The sequence below is a fragment of the Amblyomma americanum genome, chromosome 6 (assembly GCF_052857255.1).
Source record: "Amblyomma americanum isolate KBUSLIRL-KWMA chromosome 6, ASM5285725v1, whole genome shotgun sequence".
Lineage (NCBI taxonomy): Eukaryota > Metazoa > Arthropoda > Arachnida > Ixodida > Ixodidae > Amblyomma > Amblyomma americanum.
This window is the reverse complement of record NC_135502.1, coordinates 181,032,175-181,059,489: the sequence shown is the minus strand read 5'-3', so window position 1 is coordinate 181,059,489 and position 27,315 is coordinate 181,032,175. Positions and strand designations below refer to the sequence as shown.

Here is a 27,315-nt window from a genome sequence, read left to right as displayed (position 1 = left end):
GTGCTGCATCCATGCTCCTTTCTGCGCTCGCAGGCTTATGTTGGCGCGCTCTCGCGCAACCCATGTGGGATGCGTCTGCTAAATGGGCCATTTCAGGACCAGAAAAGAAAGTGATCGGCCAGGCGCTCACCATTAACACCTTATAATCTAATACAGTAGAGTACAATGCAATGGAGTCTTTATTCAGCATCTCAATGATGCTTGCAGCATGGACACATAATCTAAGAAAGGCTTGGCTGCAGGCCAGTACCAGTCATGTACGAGTTACAGAACACAACCGATACCAACTACACTTACCTCTTCTGAAATGTACCTGATTTCAGTGATCTAATATAAAGCCCTGTCATAGAAACTGATCAATAGCAGAAAAGCAATACAGTACAACTGCAGTCATCGCCTTTCAACTTTATTAATGTTGCTCAAATACACTTTTACTACAATGAACAGATGCGATTTGCTTGTTTGTGATACGTTGTTACCATTTACACAAGAACTTGTCTTTCAGCTTGTCGTCACCTGATTTCCCATGTTACCTCGTGAAGAGGTAACATGTAGAGGTAACGCAGTAGAGATCCTCTTCGTCTACGCGCTGGAGTGCAGGGTGGTATTGTAACGTGTGAACACTGCACATCAGCTCGTAATTACGCACTGCTTCGACGCTCGTGTCCCAGTCCTCTTTGAAGCGCCGCGCTCCGATGTTACTGGCGTTCCGAAAAGGTCCTGCGAGTAGGGCCAAAAGAAAGCTGAAAAGAAACTACTGTCGATTTACGTACTTACGCCAAATGTATATTAAGTACGCTGGCAGTTCGGTTTTCCCTTCGGTCCGGTGTTCAGATGCAGTGTTCATGGATTGTAGTTTTTGAGATATCGATAATGATTTAATGTGTGTGAGTAAAAAAGGCGGTGGAAGAACGATTTTCACCATAAGCGAGCACCTTGGTGCATCTTTAGGACTCAAGCTGATATTAGACATCTTTTAGCTTGGGCGTACGCAGTAAGCTTGCGTACGCACCTCTTCCTGCGTTGCGTAAGTAGTGAATAGTGCAAACACGGCACTTTTAGTTGGCCCCACTGTAGCGTCCCTCAGGCGCGCGCGTAGACAGTACCGCCTTCTAGTGACAAGACTTCAAAGCACATCAACACTAATAATTGGTTTTGGGGGAAAGGAAATGGGGCGGCTGCGTTTTTATGGAGGAAAAACGCTAAGGCGCCCGTGTGCTGTGCGATGTCAGTGCACGTTAAAGATCCCCAGGTGGTCAAAATTATTCCGGAGCCCTCCACTACGGCACCTCCTTCTTCCGTTCTTCTTTCACTCCCTCCCTTATCCCTTCCCTAACGGCGCGGTTCAGGTGTCCAACGATATATGAGACAGATACTGCGCCATTTCCTTTCCCCCCAAAACCAATTATTATTATTATTAAAGGAAATGGCGCAGTATCTGTCTCATATATCATTGGACACCTGAATCGTGCCGTAAGGGAAGGGATAAAAGAGGGAGTGAAAGAAGAAAGTGGTGCCGTAGTGGAGGGTTCCTGAATAATTTCGACCACCTGGCGATCTTTAACGTGCACTGACATCGCACAGCACACGGGCGCCTTAGCGTTTTTCCTCCATAAAAACGCAGCCGCTGCGGTCGTGTTTGAACCCGGAAACTCCGGATCAGTAGTCAAGCGCCTTAACCACTAATCCACCGCGACGGATCAATCAACGCTCGGTTGAAGAAATTTTCATCCTTGAGTACTAATAACTAGGGTGAGTGCATTGCGAGCCTTTTTTTGTTCCAAGAAGAAAAACTATGTAAACCGAAGCAAATGTAAGAACTGACTAAAACCTAGAAAACAGCTTCGCCAGGGGTCGTTGTTGCGAGGAAAATGCACAGCATTTAGTTAGGCTTAGGAGCTTGAAAATTGCCAAATTATCTGAAAAACAGAGGCTAGTCATAGCTTATAGCAGTGCGTGTGGGCAAGATAAGGCGAAATAAAAGCGAACCGCTTCCATTTGAGTGAGCTATTCGGTAAGAGAACCAAGTGGTGACATGGTATTTATTCCGAAGCGGGCGAGCTGGGCGTTGCCATCTTGTCAACGCAGCACGTAGCGTCCCACGTTGCGTACGCTACGCTATGCTTTATAGCGGGCGGGCGTCCGCAACGCGCGGCTAGATACGTTGCGTTCTGTGCATGCGCATTTGTTACCCGCAGTGTCGTTGCGTACTCAAGCTCACTGCGTACGTCCAACTAGAACTGTCTGTTCGCTGAGTTAATAGCTGTGTTGGCTGATACTAAGAGGGCTATGTTATCACAGGCCTCCTCATACCGATGTGAACGATTTTATGGAAGGCTTAAGTGTAATGCTGAAGGACGTACATAATAAAAATCCCTTATTTTTAGGCCACTTCAATTTCATACCTCATGAATTAACAATCCAAGCGTGGAGAAATATCATGACTTAATGGCTGGGTATGGACTACGCAATGCAATTGAAGGGAATACAATAGAGCAATAAAGAGGTTCCAAATTCACACAGACTTGCATAGATTACACTGTAGTACCAAGGTGGAAGCAAAATTTATCTGCCGTTATTGAGCAGAAAATGGCCGACCACTACTTTATTGTTTTAACATACATTCAATGAAAAGAGAGCAGTCAGAGACAAAAAGAAATGGTGACAGAAAAACAGCGCAACAGTAGGTAATTTAATTAATGATCATAACTAGAGTCCAATAATGCATTTTGACCACACTGAATTTTATAAAATATTTGTCGACACAACGAGCAAAATTTATTTAAAGGCCTCAAGAACGTTTTCTTCAAACAAAGGAATGCTAACAATAAATAGGTGACTATGAAAAGATCTCAACTTTGTGATGAAAAAGGTGCTCTTTGGAAACAGTGTAAGAAAAACACTGAAAATATGGATTTCAAGAAAGAATACAAAAAGCCAGGGAACCAGGTAGCTGCCATAGTACGAATGGCAAAAAAACGGTACTTCCCGCTGAAATTTTCAGACCGCAGAGGTAGTACGTGTTAAATTCTCGTGGAAACATTGAAATGAACTCATGGGAAGAAGGAATAAGCCAATAATAGACGAAAGCATTGCTGTAAATTTGAAAAAAATACGACCGCTCTGCTTTTCCTGGTGTACTTAACAGTCACCTCGTAGAGTACTTGGATCCGTGAGGAGTGCAATGCAAAGATCGACAAATGGCCGGTATAGCGGGACAAAATGGGGTAAGTCAGCTTACCTGCCACCTATGACCGCTGACAACAGGGGCGTATAGCAACTGGATTTTAGAAAACCGCTCGGAAGAGATGGTATAAGGATACGACATATTGATATGAATTTTAATCATTTCAACGATCTACTTCTAGCAATCATGAAAGAAACTTTTTAAATGGGAATAATACCTAAAAGATGAAAATACCTATTATTCGACCAATTTACAAAAAGGGTGTTAAAGATGAAGTCAGTAAATGTAGGCGCACAGCAATTGTCTCTGTGCTTTAACAGATTATGGAGAAATTTATTCATGCGGTGATGACCAGTTTTGGTGAGAAAACTCCTCAGTCTCACAGAACCAATATGGATTCAACAAAAGACGTAGTACCATTGCATTGTTGGAGGACTTTTGATACTAGATACACTAAAAAATTGATCAAAATTAAATTGCAATAACCCTGTTTTTGGGCCTCACTAAAGCGCTTGAAACTGAAACTGTGGACTGAGATATTCATTCATTCATTCATTCATTCATTCATTCATTCATTCATTCATTCATTCATTCATTATCAGCCCGACTACACGCATTGCATGGCAAATTCCTCTCCCATGCCTGTCCAATTAACCCTGTCCTTTGGCAGCTGCGCCCATCCTATGCCTCCAAACTTCCTACTGTCATCCGACCGCCTAAATTTCAGCCGCCTCCTGCTACGCTTGCATTCTCTTGGACTGAGATAAGCTATTACTTAAATTGAAAAGATGGGATTCCGAGAACCATTTAATTCGTGGTGCAGCAATTACTTCACGAACCTCCGGCAACAAGCAAAAATACATAGCAAATATATCGAATTGCAGTTAACCGGGTATGGCGTCCCCGAAGGGTCATCCCTGGGACCATAGTTATTCGACTTGTATATATTAACGTCGTATGTATGGTCAACTTGTCTTCAGAAATGCTTCAGTCTGCCGATGACACACCGCACTCTTCTTGCACATCCGAGTTTTGATGCTGCAGTAAAAGGCATGCAGCTTGACATACGCAAAATTATGCAATTGTTCGCAGAAAATTCATCTTTGTTAACAGTTATAAAACAAAACTGTTTTCAGAATCCGCATAAGAGGCTGGATCTGTCAGAACCAGCATTGCTACACGCGGAGAGCCGCACAAACTGCTCACGGGTTCCACTTCAACACAGAGCATCCGTCAAATGTTTTCAATTGCATTCCATACCACACTTTCTTGGCACTACCATGTTGAAAGAGTATGTAAAAAGTCAAGGTCAGTAGCTGCACATCTCTATCACCTCAAATCATGCACCAATGTTAACCTGAGACAGAGTATAGATCAATTGCACAATCGATAATAAGGCGTGACATCAATATTAGAATATGACATAATATTGTTTGGGTTTTGTTCCGAGACCAGAAGGAGACAGATTATTAAAATAATAATGAAATGTGCGGAAAACATAAGTTACGGAGTTTTTAAGCCTTCCACTACTACAAACAATATAGAAATGGCGAGTGTTATAAATGTAGAACCATTATGAGAATATTTGATATATGTTAAACATTATAACTCTCGCTTCGGAACGAGCAGGCCGAAAAGTAAGTTCGATCCGGAAGAATGTGACCATTTTATAGTACCTCATATTTACACTAGATACGGGAAGAAATGCTGTGTGTACTATACATGCACCTTCTTTATTTAATGAGTTAACCGAAGGTAAGACGAAAATGTGCTCGATCAGGAAAGTCAGAGGAAATAAAAAATAAGTTAATGTTGCCCTCCACCCGGTGGCCATGTGAGCAGCCTACCACAAATCAGTCTACAGACAAATGCATCGGCTAAATGCGGGCTATGGCCACTATTTATAAGTGCTACCACACTAAAAAACCTTTGTGGTTGATTTGTCGGGAACTACAGACGCGGCATCTCGTGCAGAACCATAGCGCGGACGTTTCAATTTGTCTGTCCACAGCTGTTGGAGCTCCTGGCGTTGCACGTCACGAACGCCGGCAGACGAACGCGTTCCCTGAATAGGTCGCCAAGCCTGCAGTGCAGGTGCAGAAAAGAAACAATGGTGGTTATTCACCGCTTCCAGTGATCAGAACAGCACGTACGAGGCGAAAGAGACCGAATCCATATGGACACCTTTGCCATTCTACACTCCGCCTACATTTTCTCTGCACTACACATCGCGGTGATCTTGGCCCCTGTGCACTCGGCCCAAACTCCCGACCTCAAACTTACCCATCCACCTACCCTCTCCATAATCAACCCCGCCAAGAACAGCCCCGTCTGTCAAATCTGCCAGTAACTCCGAGCCACACAATGCTGCAATCTACACAAATGCCCCTGCGATCCTCCTCCTCCGAGAGGCCTGAGACTCTCGACATAGGAATAATACAGGAGGCAGCGCTAAGCGTCCCTGCCCTGGAGCGGCAGTTTCCGGTCGTGGGGCGCGCTCAGGACGTCGTCCGGTGCCAATGGCGGGACCACTCCGGTGAGGACGTGCCTGCCCTAGAGGGCGAAAAGCTGGTAAAGCGTTAGCTGAATAACGTTGTTTCTTTTTAACACGGAGCGTTAGGGACACCGTTGTCCAGAACATTAAGTGCCGGCGTTGTGGGCGTGGTGAGCGAAAAATCCCGAGCATGCCTCTTGCATGTGGTGCCCAGAGAGAAACCTAGAAGGCAGGTGAGCCACGTGAGCTTGCGGCGTCATTACAACCTGCCCACCGGATGGTGAGAACACTGGCCACCATGGCAGGCGGCAGTTCAATTAATGATTGGTCGCTCGCGAAGAGCAACCTGTGCCGAACAACGGCCACTGCTTGGAGCACCTGCCATCGCAGGGCAGTGCTGCATCGCTTAACCGCTGCACCGTTGCAGCATGAGGGGTATGAGGGCTTCCAGGTATCTATGAATGTGAAGTATAGAATGACCAATTCTGCACATATGGGAATTAACTCAATACGCTATTGCGTCATATCCTAAAGTGGAACCTTTATTGTTCCCTGTAATCTTTTTCGGACAGAAACCCTTTGTAGTAACCACGGACAGTCGCCGTGTCGCGGTTTACTCTTTTGCGGCAGAGTCTGGCCACCAAGCGATATGAGTGCGCACTTGGCCTCCCTTCTCCTTTCCTTGCTTTTCGTTTTCTAAAACTTTGCTTCGGCCGCGACAGACGTTCTTCCGACGCCTACACCTGTGTGGTTCATGGATCGGGGCACACGCTTGGCATGAGCTTACATTACAAGACACATAAAGGACAAACTTGTTACTCTTCCAGGACAGAAAGAAATTTTCGATAACCGAGGTTGCATTTTATGATGAACATTCTTTTGTAGAGAGGGACAGAGAGATGACCAACAATTCCTGTATGAATTTGGTTGCTGATGTGAATACTATCCTCTCTTTCTTTTTAATACTAAGTTCTGTTGGTGAATAGGGTTAACGAATCAAAGTTGCGATGTCTCAATGCTCGTGTCTGGAAAATGGCTAAACCTAGGAAGCCGGGCACAATGACACCCTGTAATGGTTGAGCAAAAATAAATTTTAATCTGGGAAGTTTTTTCTTACCTGCGTTGTTAGAATCCTGTGTTCACACATTATGGCGATTGGCGGTTGTGTTGAACAGGATTTCGAAAAGATGAATCGAATGGCCTGGCGAAGAATCATTTCAAGCACATGAATGTTAATTTTAGCAAACGGGTCCCAACAACACATGCGTATTCTAACTTGGGTCAGACTCTGGTGATTGTGCTAGAAATTGCAAGTCTGTTTGAGCATTTTCCAGTTTGTGGCTACACACAAAACTTTCGAAAACCTGTTGCGCATGCGTTATTTATACGCTTATTCAAGCTTACATTGTTACTTACTGTCACGCCAAGGTATATATATTCTTGCGCAAACATATATATATATATATATATATATATATATATACACCTCATGAAGCGGTAATATTGAAAGAGCACAATGGTACAATAGACGGTTCATATTATTCTTGAGTTTCATAAATACAGTTTTTAACGATAATTTTTGTGTTCCGCTTATTACACCATTTTTTGAATATTTTTTAGATTGGAACTGAGGAAGACCTGGCGTTCACGACAAGTAATTGCATTAAACAACACATCGCCAAACGGTCTCGTCGGAGCGGGATCAGATTATTTTAACGATGTCGTCCATATATATAGAAAATAATCAGGTACCAAGGACATCTGTTTGGAGGACACCAGAAGAGATACGAAAGTTATTTGACAAATAGTCATCAAAACTAATAAATTGATTTTGGTTACATAATAACAGAAACCCAAATAACTATAAAATTAGGAGGACAGAGTTGTTGAAGCTTATGAATTCATTAAAAATGGGAGATGAGGTCAAATACTTCACTGATATCTATAAAAGTTATGTCAACATGTTCGCACTTATCAAGGGCAGATACGAAACTGTGAACAACCGATGTCAGCTGCTGTCTTGAACATCTTGTTGTTCTTCGGAAATGATCTCCTTGCCAAGGGGATAACCATGCTGCACAATCTTTGTCAGAAACATACCACCCAATGGGTTTTCCTCTGAGCCCTGCAGCATTTTGCATCCCCTGTGACCTTAGTCTCACAAAGAGAGGCAATCGCATCCGCCATTCCCAGAAATCTAAGACGCTCGAATGTGCTTGTAAGCGAACCTCCTGGCCTGTTTATTTCTGGCAAAGGCTGTACCTTGTGATAATGTGTTCCAGCAATTTGCAACAGGCAGAAATTCGACGATAATTCGATATCAAACAGACATCCCGCCCCCCTCTTCTTGAAAACAGGAAGAACACGTGCAGTTTTCCATTCTGAAGGAAATACCGGCGATGAAAAAGATGCAGGAAAAATGAAGTTAAGAAAATCGGAAAGATTTTCGGTAAGCCGACACAAAAACGTGAAGGAGCCGAAACGCAAAGGCGCCCGTGTGCTGTGCGATGTCAGTGCACTTTAAAGATCTCCAGGTGGTCCAAATTCTTCCAGAGACCTCCACTACAGCACCTCTTTCTCCCTAACTTCTTTAACTCTCTCCTTCGTCCCTTCCGCTACAGGGCGCTTGGGTGTCCACCGAGATATGTGAGACAGTTACTGCGTCATTTCGTTTCCTCAAAAACCAATTTTTATTTTTCACGTTTACCAGGCGCTGTGGCCCAGTGGTTAGGCCACTCGGCTACTGATCCGGAGTTCCCGGGTTCGAACCCGACCACGGCGGCTGCGTTTTTATGGAGAAAAAACGCTAAGGTGCCCGTGTGCTGAGCGATGTGAGTGCACGTTAAAGATCCCCAGGCGGTCGAAATTATGCCGGAGCCCTCCACTACGGCACCTCATTCTTCCTTTCTTCTTTCACTCCCTCCTTTATCCTTTCTCTTACGGCGCGGTTCAGGTGTCCAACGATATGAGACAGATAGTGCGCCATTTCCTTTCCCCCAAAACCAATTATTGTTATTATTTTATCGAGACCTGATGGCGCTTTACTTCTCAAGTTTGTGAACAATTCAACAATTCCAGGTCTTGATATTATAACAGGAGGCGCAGTATAACAGGAGGCGCAGTAACGTGATCAGATCCAACACTTGCATTAACGAACGCTGTGCAAGTGACGGCTAAATTGTGTAGCGATATCGCTTTTATCTACTCATTCAACAGGTTTCTTTCCAATCGGCGTTTTCTTTTGACATAAGCCCCGGTGATGTTACAATGACGGTATTGTAACGGCTGCTTGGCTCGATACGAAGAAAGCAGACACAACATGGTGAAGGTGAACGACGCTGGTGTCGTGTGTGCGCTATTCCTTTTTTCTTGGTCGAATCAACTTCAGTAGTCTGTATTCAGAGTTATGGCGTTGAGCGGAGCTCACAGCGACTTTAGCTGGTGGTTGAAAAAATTCAGTAGTGAAAAGACTGGTGCCTGCTCACTTTAAATGTTTCACTTTTATCTTGAACTGCAGGACTTCACGCGTGAACCAGAGAGAGCATTTGAGTGATTTTTTTTTATTTTGTTCGAGGCAAAGTAACAAAGCAGTGAGTGCACACTGTTTAAAATTTATTCCAATGCTCATGAGTATTACTGCATATAGGAAGCTGGTGAGCAAAGATCAAAATAATCCAACACGCTCTCGTCTTTTTCACGCGAGAAGTCATTTATATAACATGCTTGTTCCACAGACTTGTTGCAGAAAGTTTGAATAGTGAAGGAACAACATGCCGTGTCACCATCGCAAATTCCCTGCAGAACTTAGACATGAATGTCACTAATCGATCGGTTTGCAAAAACAAGGTCGACTATAGTAGAACACGTACCATACACACGTGTTGGCTGCCTGACTACTTGTTCCAAGTAATTGCTAAGCGTAATATTGAGCACGCGCTATTCGTGGGAAGCATGATTGGGATTATGAAAAGGGTGTTCCAGTTTATTGAGGGTAGGCGGAAGTCACCACTTAACAAGATTCTTTCATGATCAACACTATTATTGAAATCGTATAGTTCATCTACAAACTGCGGTGTGGAATGAGGTGATCTGTAAACTGCAATTAGTAAAAACCACCGTCCCGAAGGGGAATTATGAATTTCAAAGCTGCCATTGTTCTCGGCCTGAGATAGTAAAGAAGCGTCAATACCTTGCTCCATCAACAGGCAACAACTCCACCTAAAAAAAGGAAGCAAACCATCATTAGTATCCTTGCGCAAGCAAGTCTTGGTGATTAGAATAAATGTGGCTTACACACTTAAAAACTATGGCATCAAAGACATCCTCTTATTTACCACTCTGCGTGAATTTATGGTTGCATGTCCGATGTCTTTGATAATCGGTCATATGATTCACTCTTACTGTGATCATTACGTAACTTGACTCTCCAACTGTTGACCACATCAAACGAAAAAACCTGCACTTTCCTTTTTTTGTTCATCACGCAGCAGAAAGGCTTTCTTGCTTTAGTCCCGCTCGATTTCAGTGCTCTTGCATAGAAGCTTCATCATTCTAAGCGTGTCGCTTGAGTAGGCATTTTGGACGAAAAATTCGCTTTCTTTGAACTTGCAGGTATTTCAAGTTAGCGTTTGCTTTTCATTACAATTGCAGCGAGGGCTTCGTCCTCGCTGCAAGATAAAAAAGACGTGCTGACAGCGTGGAGATTAAGAGCAGTCTAACTTCACTCTTCACAAAATAAAAACGAACTCGGAAGGAGAGCCAACGAGACAGAGAGCAGAGCGACTGCCGCGCCGCGCAGGTGTGAGGCATCTGAAGTTATCGACGAGCGGCGGGCATGCGCGAGGCATCTCGTGTGTGCGACCCGCGGCGGCGCCTCCTCTCCTCCTCCTCCTCTACGTAGGCCGGAAAAAACAGTAGACCGATCGCTTTTTTCCAGGCGTGCCGATGCGGTGTGTTCCTGCGACAAAGCAGCACACACACGCAGCTTACTTTCTAAAAACTCAAATTTAGTTTATATTTAAGGACGGATTCTGTTCCTCCCCCCTCCTTCCACAGAAACCGCTCTCCGAGTTCTTCCCGTGGCAACGACCAGACGATTGCGCATTCCTCAGCTATCACCTTACCCTGCTCTTTCTACGGCAACCACCCTACGGACGTTTCCCGTGGTGACCACCTTCCGGTTACAAACTCCGCTCTGGCCAAATCCTCCTACTTCCAGGGTATAATCACCCTTAGGAGGTCTCGGGCGGTAACACTATCCGATTATGCTTCACCTCTTGCCATACCCTCCTCATTCCAGAATAATCACATTCCCTTATCTATCCCCTGACTCTTCGTCTATGGTAACTCTCTTGCTGCCAACGTAGTCTGCCAAGTGGTCCCCGCGGCAAGTCCCGTCCGGTTGCGCATACTAATGGCACATTCCAGTGAGCGAACAGGAGCAGTCAGCATCACTCCTTTCGCGAGAGCGGGCGCCTTCAGCTGGGCGAACGGGGTTGGGAGCACTTTCATCCATTGGCAGAACAGGAGCAGTTTCACTGCGCACAGCGAGCACAATCGAGAGCAGTCCAGGCTGCTTCCTCGTAAAAGGTGAAGAGGGCGAAATGACAGGAAGTCACGTGACATTACAACGTCACACTCTCGTAGACCGCAGGGTTCGTGTGTGCAATTTTGGTGACAGTAGAGCGTGAATTCGTGAGCCTTAGGGAATGCAAATGACTACCGTTGGTAGTTTTCACAGCAGTGGCCTGAAACCAACAATTTCTTATATCGAAGGATGTCATGAAGCCGCAAGGTCACGTGACCTAGGTGATCCATCAGTCTCTTAGGCTGCTCTCTGGGCACCACTTGCCAGATTCATGGCCGGGATTTTTCACTAACAACACCGACGCCGACACCGAAGTTTCATGCACAACAGGGTGTTTAACGCTAACATGTTAAAACTTTGTCCAGCGGCACAGGGTCGGCAGTCGAGCAGAATAAAATTCGGGTCGAAGGCATTTGAAGCCCCACTACGCACGCAAAGGATAGTAGAGAAGGAATAATAGTCACGTGTCATACTGATCTCGGAGCATAGTGACCGCTCCAGGGGAAGAGCAGGTACTCCTTCCCACCGGTGTGCTGGTGTCTACGCCTCCCGGCTAAAACCCCTCTATTGTCACTGGGGCGCGTTTTTTAAGTAGCGCCAAACTTTGAAGTGCTCCGCTACCTTCTTTCAATATCCAGATGTAGCTTTTACGGTTCCGATTTCCGTTTTCCGCCGGAAGTTGGCGTCTATTTTGTGTCTGCTCGCATGGAGGAAAAAATGTCGCGCGCATCGGTTCCGCATATCGTTTTGCTGAGACGTCGGTCTACAGTCTGTGATGCAAGAGCATAATTCGAGACGACTGGTGTTAAGAATTGGGTGCGAAGGAGCACCGCGGCACCAACAAGCACCGGCTTCGATGCCTATCCCTCGGCGTCAGTGAACTTCGTAGCTTGAACGCTCTGAAATTTAGGCGCTTCTCACACGGTGTAATCATCGCATGCGGACACGATCCACTAGCGCGATATGCTTTTTTCCTCACATTGAAAAAAATAGCACTAAAACAGCAATACGGCGACGGATGAAAACAGCATCGATGCAATGCATCCACAGATTCGCCCCGAGAAACGGCAGCGCTTTCTTCCGTTCTAAACCGGAAGTCGGAAAGCTATTTGAGGAGGAAGAGCCGTGGGGGAAGGGAGGTTGCGCTAGTTAACCTGGTGGCAGAAAACCTTATCTAAAGGCTTTACTCCCTGCTCGGCCGCGGTGTTCCTGTCGTCCACTGCGATGCAGCATTACACTCTCTCCATACCTTCATTCCTCAGCGGTATTCACCGGAGAGTGGTTCCCATTGCAACCACCGTCCAATTGCGCATTGCCGCCCATCTACCTTTCATGTAGCCGTCTTCCTCCTCCCGTCATGCCCACCCTCCGAATGGTTCAGATGGTAATGGCCCCCTGGTTGCGCATTCGCCTACTCTCGTCATGCACTCCTCCTTCCGCGGTGCGACTACTGTTACTACTACTACAGCGACGCGAAACCCAGGAACAGGCGCTCAATAGCTGTCCTTGTAGAAACTAAAGCAAAATGAGCCTGTGTGATCTTTACCACGTGGCACACCCCGTTCGCCAACCACAGGGGGGCACTGGCTGTCCCTTCTTGTGCGCAGTCGCCGCCGCGCGCGGGGCACCACACCTTGTGCTGGGCTGAAGAGGAACGCTCCCAGCTGCAAAACTATAATGCAGTTATCACTATGTAGGTGCCACCGTGGGTTTACCGAACTTAACTGCTAACGCTCGTTCCGCAGATACATATGCACAAACTACAAAAATAGAGGATACACCAAGGAAGCAGCTTCAGATTTTAATTCATTTCAACCTGATACCACAGGGTAACTTCAGCTGTCAGGAGACAGTATGCGTCATTGAAGGGCGCCCCTTTTTGTTCTCCTGATTTTTTGGGTCCGTTGTTACTCGCTTCAACAATAGAACTTTGACTTACTAAGGCGCTTTCACACAGCTGTGAACGCCGCAAGGTCACAGATTTTACGGTGAGTGGTGCCCTAAACCTTATGTCCTCGTTGAATGCGAATCTTGGAACGTGCACCTTGTAAGCCGAATTTTGAAAGAGTAGCCAAAGACAACAGATAACAGACAAGATGCAAAGAGAACTAGTCTTGTTCTCACGTCCATTGTCTCTACCCGCCCTTTCAAATTTTCGTATGCTACACCAATTTGATCAGCAGACAACCCTCTAAATGACTATTATAACTGTGATGTGTTTTCTGGCAGGAAGCCCGCTCAGTAAATAAGTTAATAAAAAATCATCAGCGTCATCATCAGCCTGACTACGCCCACTGCATGGCAAAGACCTCTTCCATGTCCCTCTAATTAACCCCGTCCTTTGCCATGCATGCGGCCCCGTATCCCGCTAACTTCTTGATCTCATCAGCCCATCAAACTTTGAGCGCCCCCTCCCCCCTACTATATACGCTTGCCTTATCTTGAAAACCACTCCGTTACGCTTGAGGACCAGCGGTTATCTTGCCTTAGCATTTAAGTTGCCTTTTCTTAGCCTCCACGTTTCTGCCACGCAGGTAAGTACAGGTAACGTACAGCTGTTGTATACTTTTCTCTTGAGGGATATTGGTAAGCTGCCATTCATGACCTCAGGAAACCTCCCGTATGCGCTCCATCACATTCTGATTCTTCTATAATTATTTCCATTATGTGTAGGCAATCGGATAGCACTAGCAGCTGTTCATGCCCTAATCAAAACTGGCGTCGTTTCTGGTCTGGAGTTAGAGGTCATTTTTGGCGTTATTTCTGGTCACGAATGGTCTGGTAACATCCGTTCTCTCAGCAGGTGAATATGCTCCCGTCTGATGACATCTCTTCTCTCCAGCCAGTGCTAATGCTCTAATCTGGTGACGTCACTTTCTTCTAGCCGATCAGCGAGTTTACCTTCTCATGACGAAATTTCTTCGCGTTGAGGTTTCTATTAGTATTCTAACTCAGCCGCACGACCTTTAACAATGCTACGAAGGCTAATATTACCATTTAATTCCAGGTTATTATGGCGCGAAGTGCACGTTCAGAAAAAAAAAAGGTTTTGATTGGGAATTTTTCGCATTATCCCGTCCGACAAATTGCAGTGATTATGAGTGAGCGGTACTTTTCCCCAGCCCAATTTTTGCTTTTGGAGCGCCTTGAGGAGAATGAATTGGATGCTTTCCTCCAGTGGGATGCGTCTAGCTGCGCTAAGAGGTGGACATGTGCGTTTGCGGGTCACTGGCTCTTTGGTCTGGAATTTATTCTCGCCCCGTATTTATATTTCAAAACTTACGGCCAGTGCAACAGAAAAAGATGCCGAATCTGGGTTCATACCGTAAATGCGATCTGGGGAAAAGGACTATAAGTTACCGTAGCTTCGCTATTACGCTGTAGCCACGTTAAATAAAAAAATTTGAAGGGACACTTAAGCTCCGGCTTAAGGGTATGATGCAACAGCGTAATTAGGTCAATTCCAATATAAGCAGACGCTCATTCTGAATTTTACATTCATAGATCCCAGGGAGCCCTCATATCCTGTAAGTGTTGCACAACGGCCTTGCGATGGTAGGTGCTCTCTGCGGTGAGCCTTCTTCGGCCCAGGTTGCTCTTCCCAAGCGAGCACTGATTAATTTAACTGCCACCTGCCACGGTGAGCAGTTCGCCCACTATCCGACGGGCAGGTTGTGAAGAGGCCGCAAGGTCACGTGACTTATAGGTGACCTACCTGCCTCCTAGGCTGCTTCCTGGGCACCACTTGTCAGAGTCATGGTCTTGATTTTTCATTCACAACGACGACGCCAATCCGGAGTTTCTGTACAACGGGGCCTTTAACGCCCTCGCGTTAACTGGAGTTAAAAAGAGAAGGAAGCCATGCCTCGGGTACAATGTTGCCATTTTGAGCACCTTTCGATCGCCTCCTGTGTCTTGGCCAATCCCCAGCAGCAGGTATGCGCCATTTTCCTCCTGAGGGCAACAACAACAAAAACAGCAATACTGTCACACCAAAGAGAATACAAGGCTTAATGAACAGAGTTTTTTCCCAGTATCCAGTCTATCGATAGGGGAAGCCATGCAAGCCGCAGTCGTGCACTAATACACGCTGCCAAGGGTGGCTGTTTTTCGTAGGCTTTAATTCTTCGAAACGCAGTTGGATCGTTTTTGGTGGAGATGACTGGGCTGCCTGATGAAGCAAGCAGGCGTTTTTGCCCCTTCTGTCGTCGAAAATGGGGCAAGAATAAAAACCGATTTTATATTAAAGATTCTCCTTGTAATTAGTGATTGGCTCCAGGTCTGTCATGCTCCCGTTATGACCCGAATGAGCCGCTTGGCATAAAGGGCAATAAGAATCATTTGGAATCGAATAAATAAAACGCTTAGATTGCACTCGCCATTCTCAACAATCTGTCATCACAAAAGCACTTTTGCACAATTATGCAGATACCCGAAGAAAACAAGTTTCTTTTCTTTAAGCCTCCATAGCCTATTTATGAGGATGTTTTTATCTTAGGTAATGATGAGCGGCGCCGGAAAGGTTAAAAGGCACCAAGTGCATAACGTCAGTCTAGTTATTCGAGAAGTGAACAAAGGAGGGAAAACCTCAGGGTGCTTGAGAGCGTTTCGACAATGGGATTTCTCTTCGTCTGGGCAAAGCGTTCATCGTTGGCGGGGTGGGACATCCCTCCGAGGAGGAAGGTCCTATGAGGGGGAGGAGGGTGTAAAGGGGCAATGCTCTTGGGATGGGAAGGGTGAACGTTTCCAGGCATGATGGCTGGTAAAGTTGATTAACCGGCTGACCTGCAAAACTGCGAAAAGAAAAAAGGCCAGCTCAGCAGAAAGTAATCCGGAAATGTTGAGCGCGGACAGATTGAGCGTGGGCTTGAAAGGTGGCCTGTTATGACTGGCTGCGCTGACCTGAAAAACTCGGATAAGGGATTACTTTGCATGGTCGTATAATATACCCGAAAAAAACTACAGTAAAGAGAAGATAAAATATTAGCGAAAGCTTCAAAGGAAAGGCGGTGATGGAAAGGAATGTGGAACAAAAGTATTCCTGTGCAGTGATTGCAAGAGTAGCAGGGACAAGCTAAAAATAACTGAACAAAGAAAAGGTAGAAAAAATTGTCATTGAGGGGGTAAATGACTGGTCACGGCCGGAAGGGCAGGGTGAAATAAACGATTAAGCTGCTGTATGAAGTGCAGGTAAATGCTCTGAGCATGTGCAAGACCTATTTAAATAATTGCGACAGTTCTGAACTGCAGCTGAGAAATTGTGAGTTTTCTCTGGATATGTTAATCGCGGCTGGTCTTAGGGTTTTTCATATGTGGATTCAGAATTCCTCCCTGTATTTTTTGTCTCTTGCAGATTTCAAGCCTGATTGAAGAACGAACAGCTTAAGTTAATCGAAGTTGTGACCGCATTGACTAATTTTGTTCGGGGGGTGCCTTCAGTAGCTTCCTTGCTTTGTCAGGTCAATCACCATTTAGTTTGCTGTTTCTTGATTCTTCATTCTGTTCAATGAATGAATGAAATTTTTTCTTTGTTATTTGTTCCATCGTTTTTTTAGCTTGTGCCCTGCTTTTCTTGCCATCACTTCTGAGGAACACTTGTCATCCGCAGTCCCTTTCCCCTCGCCTTTCTTTTCATGCTTTTTCTGCTTCTCTTTTTTATTTATTATATATTTTATCTTGTATTTCGGTCCGCCGTGCTGACTAGTTCTTTAGCTGAATTTTTCAGGTCACAGTAGCCACTCGTTCCAAGACATTTTTCGCAGCTGGACGCACGGCCTTCCAAGCCCACGCACGCTGTCTGTGCATGCTCCACGCCTGGGATTACTTTCTGCTGAGCTGCCCTTTTCCTTTTCACACTTTTGCAGGTCAACCGGTTAGTGAACTGCCGCAGCCAGTCATGCCTGGACAAGGTTCACCTTCCCCATTATAACACCATCCCCACATAGGGATGATCCCATTTAAACCCCGCCACTGATGAACGCCTCGCCAAAACGAAGACAACTCCTGTTGCCGAAATGTTGGCAAGCCCACCGTGAAGTTTTCCCTCCCTTGTTCGCTTTGTGATTATCAAGAACCATCTCACCAAACTCTCTCCACCATGGACCTCAGTCTAGTTAGTTGCACGTACTCGGAAAAACAATAACAGTGCAAGAAAGGCAAGGACGACCAGACACATACACCGTGCCGTGTCTGTGTCCTTTCCGTTTTCTGTTCCGATATTGGACGGGGACGAGAGTGGCGACAGCGACGCTTTTTAAAATTGTGAAAAATCTTTATACGCTGTCGCTGTAAAATTTATTCAGGTGTCACCACCTTTGCACCGATTGTAATCCTGACCACATACAGCCCTAATGAATTCGTTCTCACATCGCCTTACTTTGTAGCATGTGCATGGATAAGCTGCTTGCCTAAAGAATTTCATACTTGCTTTTAACGTGGCCGTAAAATGGAAACTTTATTTGAAGAGTACTTGTGATAAGATGTCCGCCTTTCTCTAGTGCCTGCCTCAACTACAGGAAACACCAGTTAGTTTTTAGAGATTGGTATCCGACAGCAAAATTCCTTTTATTACAACGACTGCTGGTTCTTTTGTATCAAGACAATTTGCTTTTTATTCATATCTTCGTCGCACTGTTATCTTTGCGCTGTTTGTTGTGCTTGCTTCATTTGTTTTTTCCTGCTGCTAAGTGTTTATTGACATCTTTTATATTTTATGCTGGTCTTTTAGCTCACGCTGTTTGCCTTCTGAACCTTTCCTATAGGCATGACTGTAAAACATAGTGCGTAAGATTACAGGCGCTTTTGCGGAAATTTTTTGTTGCCACGCAGAAAAAAATTCCTTTCTGCAAATAGCAGAAACTTGATCAATCAATAAATAGAAATTTTCTATTTCGGACCGGCATGCTATAATCACAAGCGTTTCTTGTCAGACATAAGCATAGAATAATCCACCGGAAAACCTTCAAAACGTTCCTTTATTTTTTGAAGCCAGGAATGTAGTAAACGAAAGCGTACCTCTCAATTTTCCGGATGACGAATACTTTTTATGCGCAGAAGCAGTTCGCAAGATGGTTCCCGAATGAATAGCGGCATTGTAGATTTTGCGTGCAATTTTTTTGGTTTGGTTTATGGGGGTTTAACGTCCCAAAGCAACTCAGGCTATGGGAGACGCCGTAGGGGAGGGATCCGGAAATTTCGACCACCTGGGTTTCTTTAACGTGCACTGACATCGCACAGTACACACGCTTCTAGAATTTCGCCTCCATCGAAATTCGACCGCCGCGGGCGAGATCAAACCCGCGTCTTTCGGGCCAGCAGCCGAGCGCCATAACCACTCAGCCACCGCGACCGCTTGCGTGCAATGGAGATGGATTGCTATAAATAAATGTTAATCCATGGGCACATTGCTCGCATCTCACAAAAGGGCGGGGAAGCCCGAGCTCTATATTGTTCAGCATCCACCCTGTGGTTTCGAGAGGACTACGCTCTATAAATCGTTCGTGCTGAAAGTCCAGCGTTGACACATGACTAAAAGTAAGAGGACGAGTGCTGAGGCGAGATTTCATTTTCACGCCGTGGACGCAGCCGTAGCGCCGAGCGTCGTGTGCTTAGCTCCATAGTGCTAGCTTCTAAATCGTCCCGCGGCCTCGCTACCGCAATCAATCACAAAGCCATTAATTTACTTTGCATTCACGGCTGTCTCTTAAGTATATATGATGCCTTTGCAATGTGTTTTAGCGTGGTGTGTGCGATAAGGTTAAGATCTTGCAGAGGCCGGGTTCTCGCTGGGGCTTCGGCTCGCGTGATTGGCCAGCGTTCCGGCTAATCGCACGAGCCGATTCGCGAGATTCCCAACACTGCGTCAGCTTGTCGTTGTGAATGCAGCGGCACTTTTGAGCTCGCACTGTGGCGAACTGATCGATGTTTGGCGATGCGTACCGTTTTAGAAAGAATCGAAGTGACAAAAGTACTGCAAACTGAAGTTCCTTCCTTTGTATGCTTTTTTGGTTACTCATGTAAAGGAACAGCTGAGCACCCTACGCCTATGTGGACGCAACGGTTGTGTCCGAGCTGGAAGGCGAGTCCACAACACGCTCAAATCATTCGCCGATGTGATGACGTGGCCTGCCATATTGTTTGGCCTGAATGGAATGGAAATGTAAAACAACTGCTCACTTTTAAAACTACTCTTTGCAGAGACGTGGAACATATGTGATTTTCTCTTGTGGGCAAAAGTTGGCTTCCAGAACGCTGGGGGTTCCCTTGCATCGAGCTGTGCTCTCTAGTCGAAGTTGAGTGCGCACCGCATCTTGCTCTCTTGCTGAGCGCAGGCTAGAGCTATCCTCGCACTCGCCTGTGTTGAAACTCCATGTGCGCGAACTTTCGCGACAGGACAAAGCAGCGGGCTGGGCGCCTACCTGGCAGTCGACAAACAAAGTTAACCCGGAAGCGGATCGTTGCAGATTATCGCCTTGCGATTGCTGCGCGGCTGCTCTGCCTTTTGTACTGCGGGGGAGCATGCCGTGACCTCGTAGCCGCCGTATCGCCTTGAGCCTCAAATCGATTCAGCACGATATTTTGCTATGGCAGTGACATACAACCTACAAAATTAAAATATTTATCATCCTGTTTGCTCTGTTTGATGGCTCATAAGAATTGCCTTATTGAATATATCACGTATTACGGACTGTTATAGACGGTGAGATGCATGTTATGTTAGGCACGGGCTGTCAATCACTCGTACGTGTCCGTTCTCTTCAGAGGCTGGTGCTGAATTGCAAAGAACGCAGATGCTTGGCAGCATGCTTAAATTATGAGTAGATTGAGGGGAAAGGTTTCTAGACGGTGTATTAAGAGCGAACCTTCGGCTTCGAGCGAATGCGCATCTCTTATGACGTAGTCCGTCGCGTCGCCTTCCGGCGACGCTTGCATGCAACCTGGTGCGAGTTAGCGGTTCTTTGCCGCACGCAGCAGGCGTAAAGACTGTGCCATATTTGGTACGTCCGCATCTTGGCAGCATCTCGAAAGCAGCGAATAGATCGTGTTACATAACTGCGTAGCCTATTCAGTGAAGGGCGCGTAGCAGTCATCATAGAGGGCATACTTCTGACGCGTCTTTACACACGCGTTTACAGCGTTGCCCGCCGTAACTTTGTAATGAGAATCCACTGACCATGTTGCAGGCACAATTAACAACTTTTCTCTTTCACTGGAGCATGAACCAACTAGCTTGATTTAACGCTCAAAATAAGTGTGCTTTGTTTGTTAGTTTAACAGCTAAAGGGAGGATTGTTCGGCCAGTTGGTTCATGATTCAAGACTGAAAACGGCGCGAAAAACGGGACAAGATATTGAGAGAAGCAACACACACAGCACCGAACTTACAGCTGAGTGTATTTCATGCGAAAGCGCTATATATACAGGAGGTACACATAAAAACTAAAAGAACACCATTATATAAGATTGGTACTATTGTTGGTCAATATCTAAAAAGGCTATCTCTTTTCTCGATAAGCGAAGAGACGGCACGCTCAAGCACACTTCACCTCTCCTGTGGATGACGAAAGCTTCGTATAGTTCTCGTTTTTGTTGGCTTGCGTAGGTGCGCAACACTTTGCTTTTGTTGAAATGGGGAGTGCATTTGCATGTTGTCACATGCTTGGCGAGTGTGATCCCTCTGCCTACTCTGACGTTATTAGCGTGCTCTATTAATCTGTCATTTAAGCAGCGGCCAGTCGGGCCAACATAAGCGGCACCGCATGAGAGAGGGATTTCATAGATCAGCTTGCTTTGACAGTCAACATATTGCGTCACGTGCTTAGTGCTGCAGGATTCTCGCTTTCTCTCTGCCCCGTTTACATTCCTGCACAACCTGTGCAATTTGTTGGGTGCCGAAATTACTACACGCACACCGCGTCGTCCCGCAATCTTTTTCAGCCGATGGCTAACGCCATGGACATAAGTGATGGCCGCTGTCTTGACCGAACTTCGCTCAGGCTGTTTGGAGTCGGCTGGTCTACGCAGTTCATTCAAAAGATGGTTGGCAATGCTATTTGTGTTAACGTTCGGATAACCAGCAGCACTCAGCCTTTGAGCTAGCGCCTTTACACTTTCGAAAATGCGGTGGTGACAGGGCCTGTTGAGGGCATTCCTTAAATCACTAACAGCTACTCCACGCTTCACTACTTTGAAGTGCGCCGAAGAATAGGGTAGAAAGCCCTTCTGCGAACGTGGAGAGTACTTCCGACAGAGGTGCCTGTCTTCCAAAATGAGCCTTGTATCGAGGAACTGCAGTTGGTTCTCCTCAGGAACTTCTTTGGTGACTTCAAAGTCACCCAAGATTCTTGTACACAGGGTATGAAGGTCCTCAACTTCCCTTGAGAAGCCGCCGCTTGAATGCCTGAAGATTATCAAGTAGTCATCAACAAACCGAAAAACCCGCTCGACATTTCTGTCATGAAGGGCCTCGTTCAATCTTCTGTCAGCTCGTGCAAGCAAAACGTCACTTAGCAAGAGCGCAATACAGGATCCTATGCAGACCCCTTTTCTCTGAACGTACAGATGTACCTCAAACTCAACAAAGGTGGGACGCAGGTAGAAGGACCGCAGCCCGAGAAAGTTTTCAGTGCTGACGCCGCAGGAATTTTGTAAGCGAATGGCTCCTTCCTCTTCAATGCATTCTCTGACAACATCACACAGGGCGGCGTGTGGCAGTGAGTAATACATATCCTTCAGGTCAACCGAAAAAGCACCTACTACTTTCAGAGACTTGCTTCTGAGAAAATCTGTGACTTCAAGGCTACTTCGAACGAGAAAAGGGTCGTTCACATTTAGCATCAGTAACGATCGTTGCAAGAATAGTCCGACAGTGCTGCCATGTGCCGTGCTCAGAAACTATCACTCTGAAGGCGCGCTCAGTTTTGTGGGTTTTTTCGGAAAAGAAAACCGCCAAGCTAAGGTTGTTGCTATTCTTAACTGATGCAGCCAGTTTGCACAATCGAAGTGCGTTGCACCGCTTCTCAGCTTCATTCTTCACTTTCTGAATTTTCACGGTTTTCAACGCACGGAAGTTTCCCGCAATGGCCTCCCGCGCCTTTTGGTTGTAGGTGTCTGAGTCCATTTCAGCGAAACCACCCTCTTTGTCAGATAGGACAAGCCGGAGCCCCGCTGCTCGGAGACAAGCTATCGTATTACCAATGCTGACTTGGGGCTTCTTTTGCTTAGTTGCCTTCAGGGCATCAACACCTTCGCTGATGCACCGGCCAACCTCCTCTGCGTTCACCTTCGCAGTGCTATCCCTGACAAGCGATAGCAGCTCCACTCTGTCAAGTTTAGAGTGTATGCAAAACTTGTGTCCTAGAGTAAGCGCTTTGTTAGCCTCTGTAGGAACCAAGTTGCTGACTACATATGGCGAAAATTGGTTGCCTTAATCCCGAAGAAGCCTCGTAGTTTCCCACCCAAACAAGCTGTCCACACTGTGAGGAACCCTCAAGTTCCTCAAGGCGCTCTCCTTTTAAGGTCGCGGATCGGGTATGTGCTCACATGTTCTATCAGAGGGACATGCAGTTTATTTCGCTAGATCCATTGCAGTAGTTTGAAGTAATAGATCTGGTTTGCTTTTTGCATACTGTATTTAAAGAAAAGAGGCCTGGTTTGCAAGTTACGTCTATCGCCTTTGTAATTCTCACAGAAGGGTAATATCTTTTTTTGAGCAACAATTAACTTATTATAGTTATAGATTGTCGTGTGCCCCAGACTAATATTCCATAACTCAATCAGGAGTAAAAAAGGAAATAATATAGGATCTGTTTGAAAGTTGTAGGTATAAGGTTCCGGATTTTGTAGATGCTGCCAGTTATTTGGCCAGTTCAGCTGTTAATTTATTAACGTGCGTGGTCCATGAAAACTCTTCACTGAACAATATACCCAAAAAATTGTGTTCTTTTACCTGCTCTATCAAATTTCCGTCATTGGTTATATTTATTGTTGTTCAGTCTCGCCTGTTTATGGGCTTGAAAACTATTATTGTTGTGCAGTCTCGCCTGTTTATGGGCTTGAAAACTATGTACTTCGTTTTGCTTGTGTTCAACCTCAATTTACTGTTTGAAAGCCACCGTGATAATGTACCTCGGTATTCATTAGCAGCCTTTTCCAAGCTTTCTTTGCTTGCTCCTGTTAAAAAGACATTCGTATCACGCGCATATAAAACTATATCAGAAAAGCAATTTATTGAAGTAATATCACTTGTGTATGCTATGAATAAAAGCGGACCTAAGATGGATCCCTGGGGCACACCGTATAGAATGCGCATTTTATTGGATGATACGCCATTCATGTCAACATACTGGCAATGCTACGCCTCGTACGCCGTACATATGAAGCTTTTTAAACAAAATGTCGTGCTATATAGTGTCGAATGCTTTTCTTAAGTCTAAAAATAATCCTAGGGTGAAAAGTTTGTTTTCAATATTTTCCACAATCTTTTCTTTAATATGAATCAGGGCCATTTCCGTTGATTTTTTTCTTTGAAACCCATATTGAGCAGAGGTTATAAACTGATGCTTTTCAAAAAAAGACACGAGTCAGTCGCCTATAACCCCTTCAAATATTTTTGAAAAAAACCGGCAGGACAGAAATCGGGCGATAGTTATTAATGTCTAGTACTCCACCACCTTTATATACGGGTGTGATTTTGGCAATTTTTAGTTCTTCAGGATACTCTCCAGACTCAAGCATTGTATTAATAATATGTGCCAGTATTGGACAAATAATAGATACGGTGTATTTCAGCGGCAGGGCTTTTAATCCGTCGTAACCAGCTGCGGCAGCATTCCATAGATGCGTGATTTTTCTCTAAATTTCAGCAGGAGTAGATGGCAAAAGCATGATCGATTCTGGCAGGCTATGTCCTGGCGAGTTGTTATTTGTGCACGTATTTTGCCCATCATAGTGGCCAATATAACAAAGTGACGATTCATTTTATCTGCCAGTTATTGTCCATCGACGTGCTCGTTGCCGCTCAGTATCTCTTTCAGACCATCTCGTGTCTGCTTTCTGCTCATAAGGTGGTTAACCACGTCCCACATTTTTTTTCTGGTCTCCATTAATCTGAGTAAACTTTTGCTGATAGAAATCGGATTTTGCTTTCTTCAAGTCCGAATTCAGTCTATTCCTGAACTTTTTATACTCAGCAAGCAGAGTCGGATCACGATTCTTTATGAAAGCATGGTGCATTTTATCCCTTTCTTTTATTCTTTTATATAGTTCTTTTGTTACCCAAGGTTTTCTTATTTTTCTGTTTATTGTCTTACTTTCTCGCAGAGGAAAAGCTGTGTTATAGCACGAAAGATACTGAAGTAGAAACTTTTTATACGCTGATATTGGGTTGGTGTCTTTAAATATGGCATTCTAGTCTGCTTGCGCTAGAAGAGTACGGAAGTCTTCCAACGTGTTTTCGTTCACTGTACGAACCAGTAACCTCTTACGCTTCCCTTTGCTATAGTTTTTCTCCGCGACAGAGGCCAGGCAAAAGATTGGCAAGTGTTCACGGATATTGCTTCTTACCACACCAGCAGACAGATTCTCGACTCCAAGGTCATGACGCAGACATCAATACACGTGGCTGTATTTGAAGTAATCCTGGTTGGTAGCGTTATCATATGTTATCATATGCTCATGAACTATATCTAGAAATTCCTATGCGCATGGTCTATCAGAGAGTGTATCGATGTTCACATCGTCGGGAATAACAAAACAGGCAGCTATATTCCCAAGTGATTCCAAGGCGTTTTCGAAAAAAAATTATAAATTCGGCTACAATGCCGGATAGCGTCCTGTACAGTGCACCGATCACCACATTAGATATCTTAACAAAAAGGCTTTCAATATTTTCGTTCACCTAAGTTAGAATATCAAAAATTACATATTGATAACATTTTTTTAAGTATATGGCTATGCCGCCACCTATCCTATTTCCTCTACTAATGGTTACGCTCTTATAACCCTGAATGTGTGGCGGCCCATTGGCGTTCGTCAGCCATGTCTCAGTCAGGAATATTACATCAAGTTTTACTGTATGTGAGTTGAGAAACATTTCGAAATCATCTATCTTGTTTTTAAAACACTTCTCGTATTCAGATGCATCGTAGCAAGCAGTCCATCTTTATTTGTGTACGTTTTGTTGAATGTAGGGCTGTCATAGTAGGAACAGCAATTTCCTTGCCTGTCGATTTTAGGGGTTTCTGTAGCACATAGAAATGCAGGTCATGGTATCTAGCTTGAAATCTTCACAATATCTGCCATATTTGCTATTCTCACAATGTCTGCCTCCCTCGTCCGTCCTAGCCAGAATTCTGCCGCGAGAAAACCACACAAACTTCCATCCGGACCTTTTCTTTTGGGCAATGGCTGCACCAAGAAGTTTTTTGTTTCCACCAGATCAGGTGTTCGTTCACGTACACAGGAGTGCCTTGGCCGCCATATTCAAGGTCTTTAGTGTCAATTTTCTGCTTCTTACATTTCAACAAGTTTGTCTCGCTATGTGCGCTGCACAAAACGGACGACAATGTTCCTCTCGTCGAATCTGAAGGTACTGACGCGGTGACACACATCGATATCAGAATCAACAATAGTCTCGTCTACCAGGCTTGCAATCCTTTTCACTATGTGTGCTGCATCGCCTTCCTGAGGTACACCTTTTATTTCCAAATTTTTTGCTCTCATATACTGCTCGAGTTCTTAATTCGTTTCGGTCAGCTTTCGGTTTGCAGCAGTTAGTTCTTCATTTTGTTTAGTCAGTCTTTGATCCTCTTTCCTTAGCTCTTTCATCTCAAATTTGATTTCGTTGACGCCGTTACATATGTCACTACAGTGTTTCACACTGTCTTTCAAATTTCGCAGGTCAGCCCTTATTTCGCGCTTGAAATCATCAAAGGCTTTTGCTAAATCTTTCTCTTCCTTACTCATTGCTAGATGACAAAAGATAGCAAGCTATAAGGCAGTTTTCAAAACGCACAGTCAGCGCCACAAGAAAAAGCTGAAGCACTTCAGGAGCATCTCATGCAGAGAACATATGTAAGTAGTAAAAGTCACATCTGGCAGCAGCGACGAAGCGTAAAATTAAAATTTCGAAATTGTGAGTACGTCTCATTCATAACTAACCTGCAGTAGAAGCAAAAAGCCTTTAGCAGCAGTTCTTCGCAGCTTCGCCGCTACTGCCAAGTGAAACTGGCCGAGGTTGCGGGGCTCCTTTTAATAGCGTCCAGGCCCTGACGTATTGCGACTCAGGCGCCGCTCTGGTGCCGGGTTGAGGCGCAGCCGTTGATGATACAGCCGGTTATCTTGCAGGCTTCACACGTGCGCTTGTCTGTCACAGCCGGTACCGCAACTGCAGTAGACGCAAAAAGCCTTCAGCAGCAGTTCTTCGCAGCTTCGCTGCTACTGCCAAGTGAAACTGGCTGTGGTTGCGGGGCTCCTTTTATAGCGTCCAGGCCGTGACGTATTGCGACGCAGGCGCCGCTCTGTTGCCAGGTTGAGGCGCAGCCGTTGATGATACAGCCGGTTATCTTGCAGGCTTCACACGTGCGCTTGTCTGTCACAGCCGGTACCGCAACTGCAGTAGAAGCAAAAAGCCTTCAGCAGCAGTTCTTCGTAGCTTCGCTGCTACTGCCAAGTGAAACTGGCCGTGGTTGCGGGGCTCCTTTTATAGCGTCCAGACCCTGACGTATTGCGACACAGGCGCCGCTCTGGTGCCGGGTTGAGGCGCAGCCGTTGATGATACAGTCGGTTATCTTGCAGGCTTCACACGTGCGCTTGTCTGTCACAGCCGGTACCGCAAGTGCAGTAGAATCAAAAAGCCTTTTGCAGCAGTTCTTCGCACCTTCGCCGCTACTGCCAAGTCTCTGAACGCTTGCATAAAAATCATGTTTAGTGCGGAAAGAAAAGCTTTAAAATAAACGAACAACCAGGAAACAGAACTTTGCACGAACTTCAAATATGCTTTCTGCAAACCAAGAAGAAAAATATGTGTAAATTAACAGGTCATCTGAAA

General features: G+C 45.4%; 1 protein-coding gene and 1 long non-coding RNA gene across 2 annotated transcripts in view; one reads left to right on the top strand and one right to left on the bottom strand.

Moving 5' to 3' along the window:
- The window catches only part of LOC144094207 (uncharacterized), a 464,015-nt gene that overhangs the window by 106,224 nt on the left and 330,476 nt on the right, over positions 1 to 27,315 (top strand). The window lies entirely within an intron of this gene.
- On the bottom strand, positions 425 to 26,920 carry LOC144095066 (uncharacterized). The gene is made up of 4 exons (XR_013306691.1): positions 26,427 to 26,920; positions 14,984 to 15,222; positions 9,871 to 9,899; positions 425 to 720 (listed from the first exon to the last, which is right to left on the bottom strand). It is a non-coding gene; the product is annotated as an uncharacterized LOC144095066 (long non-coding RNA).